Genomic DNA, 13,566 nt, shown 5'->3' on the forward strand with positions numbered 1-13,566 from the left:
AATTGTTAAAGAATAAGAAAGATGGTTTAATTACCTGGTCGGCGCTGAACAGAGAATAATTGGGCAACCGAGAGCGCGGCGACGGTGGCGTCGGTAATAGTCCCGGTGGTGTCGACAACGGCGGCGGTATGCGACGCCGGCGGCAACAGGGCGAGAATATAGAAGTTCACAAAGAAGAGAAGAAAGTCTGCGATGTTTTAATCGGTACTTTGGGGAAAACAGTCCTTTTTAATTAATAATTTTTAAAAAAATAAGTAATATTAATATATTTTGTTAGATCGACTTAAATATTCAGAAATATACAAGATTAATGAGAGGATGATATAATATATATTTTATAAATAAATTTAAATAATGTGGATAAAAAAATTAAGTTATATAATAAAATAATAATAAATAGATGATATGATATTTTCGTCATCACTTAGATATATAGTTATGATGTATTATTAGATATTATTTATGTATTTAAAATAAGATTTTAGAATCACAATCAATAGAATTTATTAGGTCACACAGCATCGATTTTAAATTTATTTTATTTTAATAAGATTAAAATATTTTAAATTTGTTTTTGAATCTTAAATTTATTAGATTAGTTTAATCTAATATATAAATATACGTTTGAGTTATCAAATAGGCTCACGTAGTTAATGTTTTATGAGATGACGTCTTATAGATGAAGCTCGGCCACATTTTATAAGACGTGTGGTTGCGAAGTTTATGAACACGTCTTTCTTTTCCGATGATTGGTTATCCATATAAGCATATTTAATTTAGATAATGAATTCAAGTAATCTTGCATGCAATAACCACTCCTCTCGGCGGGGTCGGTCACTATAAAAAATTTATCCACTACAATTTTAGTTAAAGTATCTTATCCCAAGTGGTATGCATGGAAACACATGTTGCTTGAGGTTTCGAATTCGAATCCTCTCAGCAACATATATTTGTTGACTGAGGTACTGTGTAATTCAAGTCTTAGCTCGGGTAAGGTGCTGTTGAGACAGTATGCTCTTATCAACCTAGTGGTACCGTGCCTCCAAAAAAAATCCCTTAGGGGATTTTCTGATATGGGGCCATTTCGGCGGTGGGATCGATCACTATAAAAAGTTTACTCACTACAATTTTTTGTTGAAGTGTCTTATCCCAAGTGGTAAGTATGGAGACCCCTGTTGCTTGAGGTTTCGAGTTTGAATCCTCTTAGCAACATATATTTGTTGACTGAGGTACTGTGCGATTCAAGTCTTAGCTTGGCTAAGGTGCTGTTGAGGCAGTATGCTCTTATCAACCTAGTGGTACCGTGCCTCCAAAAAATTTCTTAGGGGGTTTTCTGATATGGGGCCGTTTCGGCGGTGGGGTCGGTCACTATAAAAAGTTTACTCACTACAGTTTGTCCCCGGGGCAATGGTGCAACGGTAGGACATCCGGGTTGTGACCTAGGGACCTGCGATTCGATCCCCAGCTACGGTGTATTTGCAAGAATTTTCTTCCAAGTGGGGAACTCAATCAAAGGATGCTAGGCATCTAGATTGACCGCCGTATGCGCTTCCCGATTTAACCTGGTGGTCGGTGAGAAATTTCCGTGGGACCGGACCGGCCACCCCCAGAGATTGAGTCCATGAGATGACTGAGATTTATCATTTTTTTTAAGGAAAACAAGTGAATTTGGCGATAGGCAAGGGATTTCCTTCTTTGATTCGGATACGAAGGGTGTTTAACCTTTTTGGAATCGGCAAAATGGAAAGATAGCACATGTTGTCGATAATAATGTTTTCAAGTGAAGGTAGCGTTCTAATTTGTTCTGTTGTTATTGTTGTTGTTTTACTTTGTTCAGTTGTTGTTGCAGGATTTTGTAATTTGGGGCAGCTGTAAATATGCATTTCTCTGAGGGAGACAAATGCCGTCAAAGACTCCAATTCACATAATTCTGGGTGGGATGTTAACTTTCCTACTTTAGCTACCAAGAGAAGTGCATCATCTTGTACTCCATATAGATGTCTTAAGTTAATCAACTTGTTTGAGTCTTCTGTCATAACAATAATTTTTTTTGTTATCAATTAGAATTTGTAAGAAGTAGAATTTATATTTTGATAGTGATGGTGGTGGTAGCGAAAAATGTGACATTTCAAGAAATCTTAGTTTTGCAAAGTCATTGATGCTTTTCAAACAATGATAATATGATTTGGAATTATCAAACTTTATGATCAATATTCGAATTTCCCATCGTACTATATCCAGAAGATTCGCAATAAGTGCTTGAGTTTACACATCATGCTAGCTAGATCATGGAGTTGAGTATGCTAAAGGAAGTGCTAAAATAGCAATCGAACTGAAGTTCGATCGCTAAGTTCCGTTAAAATTTTTCCCTAGTGATTCAACTCTAAAATTAGTCATCGATTATATTTTGGTCACTATTTTAACGATCAATTTTAACTTTGATCGCTATTTTAACGACCAATTTGTAACTTCGGTCATTAAATAGCGATCGATTTTAAAAATCGATTGTTAAAATAGCGACCAAAATATAATCGGTCGCTAAATCTGTTACTATTTATGGTTATTTTTGTAATGATATCCATACTGCAGGTAATAGATATGTGGCAGATGACATTATAATCCAAAACGCAACTTGTAGTGCCATGCAGAATTCTACAACATTCATAGCGTGAGACATGGTGAGCAAGACCACCGCTTCAAACGTTGTGGAAACATCTTGTAACTAAGAATTAGAGTTGGAATAAATTCGTAGTTTAAATCTTCTGACATTTTTTATACTTCACCTTTTGAATTAATTAAAATTTTTAAATATTATAAAAATTTTACTAATTAATTAGGAATTTATAAATTATTTTTCTAGTTTGATTAATTTGATTTATTCGATTTAACCGATTTAAAATCGAATTGAATTAACTAATTTTTTAGAAAAATAATCGAAATTTTAAAATAACCGAACTGAATTTTTTAATTCGGTCAGTTTGATCGGTTTATTCGGTTTAATCGAATTTTTACTCACCCCTACATACTCCAGTTCCAATCTTGTGAGATGAGGTTTCTTAACCAACTTGACCATATTCCGCACATTGAAAAGTTGTTTAATAGATAATTCACGAAAATTATCGATATTCATCAATTCTATATCCTGGTTCTATGCCCTACTTTAGCCACCAAGAGAAGTGCATCATCTTGTACTCCATATTGATGCCTTAAGTTAGTCAACTTGTTTGAATCTTCTGCCATAACAATTATTTCTTTGTTACCAATTAAAACTTATAAGAAGTAAACTTACATTTTGATAGTGATGGTGGTGGTAGCAAAAAACCTGACATTTCAAGAAACTGTAGTTTGCAAAGTCATTGATGCTTTTCAAACAATGATAATATGATTTGGAATAATCAAACTTTATGAGCAATATTTGAATTCTCCTTGGTGATTTACATGCATCTTGAATAAAAGCATCAAAATTTTTAGGATCTCCATCATAATGTATCAAGAGGGTTCGCAAATGCTTGAGTTTACACACCATGTTAACTAGATCATGGAGTTGAGCATGCTAAAGGAAGTACTAAAATAGCAACTAAATCGAAGTTCGGTTGCTAAGTTCCACTAAAATTCTTCCCAAGCGGTTCAACTCTAAAATTAGCAATCGATTATATTTCGATCGCTATTTTAATAATCAATTTTTAACTTCGGTAGCTTTTTTAACGATCGAATTATAATCGATCGCTAATTTAGCGACCGAATTAGAATCGATTTATTCGATTTAAATTTTTTAATTTGATCAGTTTGATCGATTTATTCGATTTAATCAATTTTTTACTCACCCCTACATACTCCAGTTCCAATCTTGTGAGATGAGGTTTCTTAACCAACTTGACCATATTGCCTCTTTTAGACTCCGCACATTGGAAAGTTGTTTAATAGATAAATCACGGAGATTATCGATATTCATCAATTCTATATCCTAGTTCTATGCCCACGGTGAAGCATAATTCCTAGTGGGATGCTAACTTTCCTACTTTAGCCACCAAGAGAAGTGCATCATCTTGTACTCAATATAGATGTCTTAAGTTAGTTAACTTGTTTGAGTCTTCTGCCATAACAATAACTTTTTTGTTACCAATTAGAATTTGCAAGGAGTAGAACTTACATTTTGATAGTGATGGTGGTGGTAGCAAAAAACCAGACATTTCAAGAAACTGTAGTTTGCAAAGTCATTGATGCTTTTCAAACAATGATAATATGATTTGGAATAATCAAACTTTATGATCAATATTTGAATTCTCCTGGGTGATTTACATGCATCTCAAATAAAATTATCAAATTTTTTAGGATCCCCATCATACTGTATCCAGAGGTTCGCAAGTGCTTGAGTTTACACACCATGCTAGCTAGATCGTGGAGTTGAGCATGCTAAAGAAAGTTTTAAAATAGCAATCAAACTGAAGTTCGATCGCTAACTTCCGCTAAAATTCTTCCCGGTCGATTCAACTCAATAATTAGCGATCGATTATATTTCGGTCGCTATTTAACGATCGATTTTTAACTTCGGTCGCTATTTTAACGATCAATTTTTAACTTCGATCGCTATTTTAACGACCGATTTGTAATTTCGATTGCTATTTTAAAGATCGAATTATAATCGATCGCTAATTTAGCAATCGAATTAGAATCGATCACTAATTGACGATCGATTATAATTTGGTCGCTATTTAGCAACCGATTTTAAAAATTGATTGTTAAAATAGTGATCGAAAAGTAATAGGTCGTTAAATTCGTTACTATTTATAGTTATTTTTGTAGTGACATCCATACTGCAGGTAATAGATGTGTGGCGGATGACATTATAATCCAAAACGTGACTTGGAGTGCCATGTAGAATTCTACAACATTCATTGCGTGAGACATGACGAGCAAGACCATTCAGCATATTATGCATGGTGTAAAAGTCATCTTCTGTATCATAAAAATATGTAGTCTCCGAAGATGGACTCTGATTGTCTATATGAACATCAAAAAAAGATTTGTTGCACAACATATCAAAGTAACAGTTAGCTATGACATCATCCGAGCCCTCCTCTCATCCATCCAAGTAAATTAGGCCTGCTGCCACCCACATGCAAACTAGTTATTGCTTAAAAAACTAGGGATTAACCGAATATTATAAAATTTTTATTAATTAATTAGGAATTTAAAATTTTATTTACGTACGTAAAATTTATAAATTATTTTTCTAGTTTGATTAATTTGATTTATTTGGTTTAACTGAATAAGAAATTTTAAAATTAAAATCGAATTGAATTAATCAATTTTTTAGAAAAGATAATCAAAATTTTGAAATAATCGAACCAAATTTTTTTAATTCGGTCAATTTGATAGGTTTATTCGATTTAATCAAATTTTTACACACCCCTACAAACTCCAGTTTCAATCCTGTGAGATGAGGTTTCTTAACCAACTTGACCATATTGGCCTCTTTCAGACTCTACATATTGGAAAGTTATTTAATAGATAATTCGCGAAGATTCTCGATATTCATCAACTCATCAATTCTATATTCTGGTTCTATGCCCACGGTGAAGCATAATTCTTGGAGGGATGTTAACTTTCCTACTTTAGCCACCAAGAGAAGTGCATCATCTTGTACTCCATATAGATGTTTTAAGTTAGTCAACTTGTTTGAGTCTTCTGCCATAACAATAATTTTTTTTGTTACCAATTAGAACTTGTAAAAAGCAGAACTTATATTTTTATAGTGATGGTGGTGGTAGCAAAAAAACTGACATTTCAAATATCGTAGTTTTGCAAAGTCACTAATGCTTTTCAAACAATGATAATATGATTTGGAATAATCAAACTTTGTGATCAATATTCGAATTCTTCTTGGTGATTTACATGCACCTCGAATGAAATCATCAAATTTTTTAGGATCCCCATCATACTGTATCCAGATGGTTCGCAAGTGCTTGAGTTTACACACCATGCTAGTTAGATCATGGAGTAGAGAATGCTAAAGGAAGTGCTAAAATAGCAACTGAACTGAAATTCGATCGCTAACTTCCGCTAAAATTCTTCCCGAGCGATTCAACTCTAAAATTAGCAACCGATTATATTTCGGTCGCTATTTTAATGATCAATTTTTAACTTTGATCACTATTTTAATGATCGATTTTAAACTTTGATCTCTATTTTAAGGATCGATTTGTATCTTCGACCGCTTTTTTAATTATCAAATTATAATCCATCATTAATTTAGCGATCGAATTAGAATCGGTCGATAATTAACAATTGATTAAAATTTGGTCGCTATTTAGCAACTGATTTTAAAAATTGATTGTTAAAATAACGATCAAAATGTAATCGATCGCTAAATTTGTTGCTATTTATGGTTATTTTTGTAGTGACATCCATACTGCAGGTAATAGATATGTGGCGGATGACATTATAATCCAAAACGCAACTTGTAGTGCCATGCAGAATTCTACAACATTCATAGCGTTAGACATGGCGAGCAAGACCATTCAACATATTATGCATGGTGTAAAAGTCATCTCCTGTATCATAAAAATATGTAGTCTCCGAAGATAGACTCTGATTGTCTATATGAACATCAAAGAAAGATTTGTTGCACAACATATCAACGCGACGGTTAGCTATGTCCTCATCCGAGCCCCCCTCTCATCCATCCAAGTAAATTAGGTCTGCTGCCACCCACATGCAAACTAGTTTTTGCTTATTGAATTGATAATTTTGAGGAAATATGCCGCAGTAGGAAAAGCACCGCTTCAAACGTGGTGGAAGCATCTTGTAACTGAGCGTTAGAGCTGGAATGAATTCGTAGTTTAAATCATCTGACATTTTTCATACTTCACCTTTTTAATTAACTGAATTTTTAAATATTATAAAAATTTTACTAATTAATTAGGGATTTAATAAATTTATTTATGTAAAATTTATAAATTATTTTTCTAGTTTGATTAATTCAATTTATTTGGTTTAACCGAATAAGAAATTTTAAAATCGAAATTGAATCAAATTAACTAATTTTTTTAAAAAAATCAAAATTTTGAAATAACTTAACCAAATATTTTAATTCGGTCAGTTTGATCGATTTATTTGATTTAATCAAATTTTTAATCATCTCTACATACTCCAGTTCCAATCTTGTGAGATGAGGTTTCTTAACCAACTTGACCATATTGGCCTCTTTTAGACTCCGCCCATTGGAAAGTTGTTTAATAGATAATTCACGAAGATTATCGATATTCATCAACTCATCAATTCTATATCATAGTTCTATGCCCATGGTGAAGCATAATTCCTGGAGGGATGCTAACTTTCCTACTTTAGCCACCAAGAGAAGTGCATCATCTTGTACTCCATATAGATGTCTTAAGTAAGTCAACTTGTTTGAGTCTTCTACCATAACAATAATTTTTTTGTTACCAATTAAAATTTGCAAGAAGTAGAACTTACATTTTGATAGTGATGGTGGTGGTAGCAAAAAACCTGACATTTCAAAAATCGTAGTTTTGCAAAGTCACTATGCTTTTCAAACAATGATAATATGATTTGGAATAATCAAACTTTATGATCAATATTCGAATTCTCCTTGGTGATTTACATGCATCTCGAATAAAATCATCAAATTTTTTAGGATCCCCATCATACTGTATCAAGAGGATTCGCAAGTGCTTGAGTTTACACACCATCCTAGCTAGATCATGGAGTTGAGCATGCTAAAGGAAGTGCTAAAATAGCAACTGAAATGAAGTTTGATCGCTAACTTCCGCTAAAATTCTTCCCGAGCGATTCAACTCTAAAATTAGCGATCGATTATATTTCTATTGCTATTTTAACGATTGATTTTTAACTTCAGTTGCTATTTTAATGATCGATTTTTAACTTCGATAGCTATTTTAACGATCGATTTGTAATTTTGATCGCTATTTTAACGATCGAATTATAATCGATCGTTGATTTAGCTACCGAATTAGAATCGATCGCTAATTAATAATTGATTATAATTTGGTCACTATTTAGCAACCGATTTTAAAAATTGATTGATAAAATAGCGACCAAAATGTAATCGATCGCTAAATTCGTTGCTATTTATGGTTATTTTTGTAGTGACATCCGTACTGCAGGTAATAGATAGGTGGCGGATGGCATTATAATCCAAAACGCAACTTGTAGTGCCATTCAGAATTCAACAACATTCATAGCGTGAGACATGTCGAGCAAGACCATTCAACATATTATGCATGGTGTAAAAGTCAATCTCCTGTATCATAAAAATATGTAGTCTCCCAAGATGGACTTTGATTGTCTATATGAACATCAAAGAAAGATTTGTTGCAGAACATATCAAAGCAACAGTTAGCTATGTCCTCATCCGAGCCCCCCTCTCATCCATCCAAGTAAATTAGGCCTGCTGCCACCCACATGCAAACTAGTTTTTGCTTATTGAATTGATAATTTTGAGGAAATATGCCGCATTAGGAAAAGCACCACTTCAAACGTGGTGGAAGCATCTTGTAACTGAGCGTTAGAGCTGGAATGAATTCGTAGTTTAAATCATCAGACATATTTTGTACTTCACCTTTTGAATTAATTAAATTTTTAAATATTATAAAAATTGTACTAATTAATTAGGGGTTTATAAATTTATTTACTTAAAATTTATAAATTATTTTTCTAGTTTGATTAATTCGATTTATTTGGTTTAATCGAATAAGGAATTTTAAAACTGAAATCGAATCGAATCAAATTAGCCAATTTAAAAAAAATAATCAAAATTTTGAAATAACCGAATGAATTTTTTAATTCGACCAGTTTCATCGGTTTATTCGATTTAATCAAATTTTTACTCACCCCTACATACTCCAATTCCAATCTTGTGAGATGAGGTTTCTTAATCAACTTGACCATATTGGCCTCTTTCAGACTCCGCACATTGGAAATTTGTTTAATAGATACTTCACGGAGATTATCGATATTCATCAACTCATCAATTCTATATCCTGGTTGTATGCCCATGGTGAAGCATAATTCCTGGATGGATATTAACTTTCCTACTTTAGCCACCAAGAGAAGTGCATCATCTTGCACTCCATATAGATGTCTTAAGTTAATCAACTTGTTCGAGTCTTCTGCCATAACAATAATTTTTTTGTTACCAATTAGAACTTCAAAGAAGTAGAACTTATATTTTGATAGTGATGGTGGTGGTAACAAAAAACTTGTTATTTCAAAAATCGTAGTTTTGCAAAGTCACTGATGCTTTTCAAACAATGATAATATGATTTGGAATAATCAAACTTTATGGTCCATATTCGAATTCTCCTTGGTGATTTACATGCATCTCAAATAAAATCATCAAATTTTTTAGGATCTCCATCATAATGTATCTAGAGAGTTCACAAGTGCTTGAGTTTACACACCATGCTAACTAGATCATGGAGTTGAGCATGCTAAAGGAAGTGCTAAAATAGCAACCGAACTGAAGTTCGATCGCTAAGTTCCACTAAAATTCTTCCCAAGCGGTTCAACTCTAAAATTAATGACCGATTATATTTCGGTCGCTATTTTAACGATCGATTTTTAACGTCGATCGCTATTTTAACGATCGATTTTTAACTTCGATCGCTATTTTAACGATCGATTTTTAACTTCGATCGCTAAATAGCAAACGAATTATAATCGATTACTAATTTAATGACCGAATTAGAATCAATCGCTAATTAGCGCTTGATTATAATTTGGTCGCTATTTAGCGACTGATTTTAAAAATTTATTGTTAAAATAGTGACCGAAATGTAATCGATCGTTAAATTTATCGTTATTTGTGGTTATTTTTGTATTAACATCCATACTGTAGGTAATAGATATGTGGCGGATGGCATTATAATCCAAAACGCAACATGGAGTGCCATGCAGAATTCTACAACATTCATAATGATCGATTTTAAACTTCGATCACTATTTTAACGATCGATTTGTAACTTCGGTCGCCATATAGCGATCGAATCAGAATCGATCGCTAATTAGCGATCGATTATAATTTGGTCATTATTTAGCGACCGATTTTAAAAATTGATTGTTAAAATAGCAACCAAAATGAAATCAGTCGCTAAATCAGTCACTATTTATGATTATTTTAATTTATAGTGACATCCGTACTGAAGGTAATAGATATATGACGGATGACATTATATTCCAAAACGCAACTTGGAGTGCCATATAGAATTCTACAACATTCATAGTGTGAGACATGACGAGTAAGACCATTCAGCATATTATGCATGGTGTAAAAGTCATCTTCTGTATCATAAAAATATGTACTCTTCCAAGATGGACTCTGATTGTCTATATGAACATCAAAGAAAGATTTATTGCACAACATATTAAAACAACGGTTAGCTATGTACTTATCCAAACCCTTCTCTTATCCATACAATTAAGTAAATAAGGCCTGTTGTCACCCACGTGAAAACTAGCATTTGCTTATTGAATTGATAATTTTGTGGAAATATGCCGCAGTAGGAAAAGCACCGCTTCAAATGTGGTGGAAGCATCTTTTAATTGAGCGTAGAGCTGGAATGAATTCGTAGTATAAATTTTTTGACATTTTTCATACTTCATCTTTTGAAATGCTTGTCCAGTGATCTGTTTTCAGTTATTGTTTAACGCTCCTTCGATTGTCAGTGTTAGAAGAGGTACACCATCCAATTTCTCCATTATTTTTTTTGCCAATTTCTTTAAACAGTGGTAATCCATTTGGGTCTTGACTAATAAATGCATGCTCATAGAGGAGTGAACGACATTCAACTTTTGACAATAAGCCCTGTAACGTCATTGGCTCCATTATGCCTCTGATTACTTTTGAGATCATTTTGACAACTGATTTCATTCTTTAAGCAGTGATTACTTTTGAGACCATTTTGACAACTTTTGACAAATCCATTTTAAAATTTCTTATCCGATCGAATTAATTAAAATAAAAAATAATTAATAAATTTTTAAATAAATAAATTTATAAATCTTTAATTAATTTATAAATCTTTCATAATATTTTTTAAACATTAATTATTTTAATTAATTTAATTTTTAATCAAATTAATTAATATTTTATCATTTTGATTTATTCAATTTTTATTTAAAAATTTGATTGATTTAATTATTTAAAAAAATTCAGTTAAATTTGATTCGATTCAATTTTAATGAAATACTTAACTTTGGTATTTTAATTATATTTTTACAAAAAACCCCAATAAAAATTTAAATTTATAAATAAGTTTGTTTTAATTATTAAAATATATGTTCATGTTTAAATAAATCAGTATGAAATATTAAATTTATTTGATTAATCAAATCGATATAGAAATAAATATATTAATGGTGAGAGGATAATGTCTTATAATTAATTTAGATGTCATAAATAAAATAATCATAAATAAATTAAGTTGAATTTATAATTCAGAATTTTTAAAAGATGCATTTAATTACAATTATATCTCTCTATATGCATACAATTAACTTCTTTTCATTATTTTTTTTTACATGCATACAACTTCTCGTTTTTGTACAATTTAGAGGGTATTCGTAATATATATATCTTTCGTCTATTAAAAAATACATAGTAGTTGGGATCTCATAAACAAGCCTGTAATATAAAGGAAAGCATATATTAATATACTGTATACCTCAGATCTCATAAACAAATCTGTATAGTTCTAAAGGCCAATTAACATGTTTTGAATCTTGATTAGTTACTATTGCCATAACGTGAATTTTATGAAACTGAATCCTGTGTGTCAAACGTTGCATGTGCTTTGGAAGATTTGGTTTGGTTAGAATTTCTAAGTTTCAAAGATCTGTATTTGATTTCAAACATAAACTCATACACAAGATACACATACAACGTGAATTTTATATTGTGTATATTTTTTTGTTTCAATATTTCTTTTTTTTTTGTTTGAATACACATACAACGTACGTGATTTCAAACCACACGCCTACTCTCTATTGGATCAAACATGTCGATTTACAGCAGCTGTACGTGGGAAAGTAGTGACGACCATAGAACTGATTGGCTCTTATCGGTTTTCAATTTATTCAATTCGGTCGATTCAATTTTGCTCAAATACTTATCTCTATTTGTTAGAGTCTCTCTTAAAATAATTTAAAATTTTAAAATTTATAATATATATTATATTATTAATTTTATAATTAATAATTTAATTTAATTTTAAAAATAATTAAATATCAAATTAATTTAGTTATAAAAATGATTATAATTGAACTAGGGGTAATATTGTAAATGTCAAAGTAAGTAATGTATTAAAACCTTCAAACAAATAAGGTTTTATCTCATTATTTACGATCAAACCAAACAATATTAGATTATATTTTATTCCCTATAATCTTGGTTATGTAGTGATTACTTGGTAATCACATAACCAAGGTAATCACGGATGCCCCCCAACCAAACGCACCCTATATGTGTTGAAAAACCAAGAAGACGGTCGTTAAATCCATCGTTATTCCTGATTATTTTTGTAGTGCGAGTTGATCTTTCTGTGCAGATGTTGCATCAATGTTCCTGCTCTTGATAGGATAAAAGAATTTGATTTAAAAAATTGATAACGATTAAAGTTTCATATTGAAAATACATAAAAAAATCCTAGTGTTAATTATAAGATGGAAAATATCTTATTGGTACGAGGCTTTTTGGGTAATACGCCTTATTTGGGTAATACGCCTTAAAACAAAATCATGAAGGTGTGTTCAAAGTGGAATAATATCATACCGTTATGAAGACATATATGGATTCAATCTTATCTAAGAGTGGCATCCGGGTCTATGTGGTGGGAGCTCCTAATAAGAGGTCTGTTAGGATCCAAATCTATGTGATGGGAGCTCCTAATAAGAGGTCCATTGGGACCGTTAAGAGGAGGACTCTGATACAATGAGAAAGGCGTGTTTTCCTCATTGGTACGAGACCTTATATATGGATTTCATCAAATCTAACAATATTACGATAATAAAAAATGAGTTTACAGCAGTAAACGAATTACGTTGATTTTGATCCTTAAATTAAAATACATAGGCAAATTAAATACGTAAGTCTTTTTTTTTATATTTTATTTTCTTAAGTTTATAATATTTTAAATAAAGAATAATAATCTCAAACGGTCATTATCAATCATGAATTATAAAATTAAAATTAATGGTGGATATTTTTGGAACCATCTAATGGGTGATTCTTTATAACTTTTTAATTTGATCCATCATATTTTTTAGAATAAAGTGGGAGAATCCTACCATTACTATTAAAGCTTCACTGATTGTTTTTGATAATTGTACAGAAATGAGAGACTAACAGAGAAGAAAATGCTTAAAATTCCATAGAAATTATTATCACAACTATTGAACAGCTGATGAATGTGGATAAAGTATAAGTAATCAAGAAAAAACATATAAATGTATCATTTCAATGAGCATATCAAAATGAATGTTAAATCACACAGACGTTGAACAAAATATATGAGCTTGTGAGATCAA

At 31.5% G+C, this 13,566-nt stretch overlaps 1 pseudogene; it reads right to left on the bottom strand.

The window, feature by feature from the left end:
- Window positions 1-3,824: 3,824 nt before the first annotated feature.
- LOC141818792 (uncharacterized) lies at window positions 3,825-10,912 on the bottom strand (annotated as a pseudogene).
- Window positions 10,913-13,566: the final 2,654 nt, after the last annotated feature.

The sequence above is a fragment of the Curcuma longa genome, unplaced genomic scaffold (genome assembly GCF_044706935.1).
Source record: "Curcuma longa cultivar G26 ecotype Majalengka, Jawa Barat unplaced genomic scaffold, ITB_CL_G26_1.1 contig_25985, whole genome shotgun sequence".
Taxonomy (NCBI): domain Eukaryota; kingdom Viridiplantae; phylum Streptophyta; class Magnoliopsida; order Zingiberales; family Zingiberaceae; genus Curcuma; species Curcuma longa.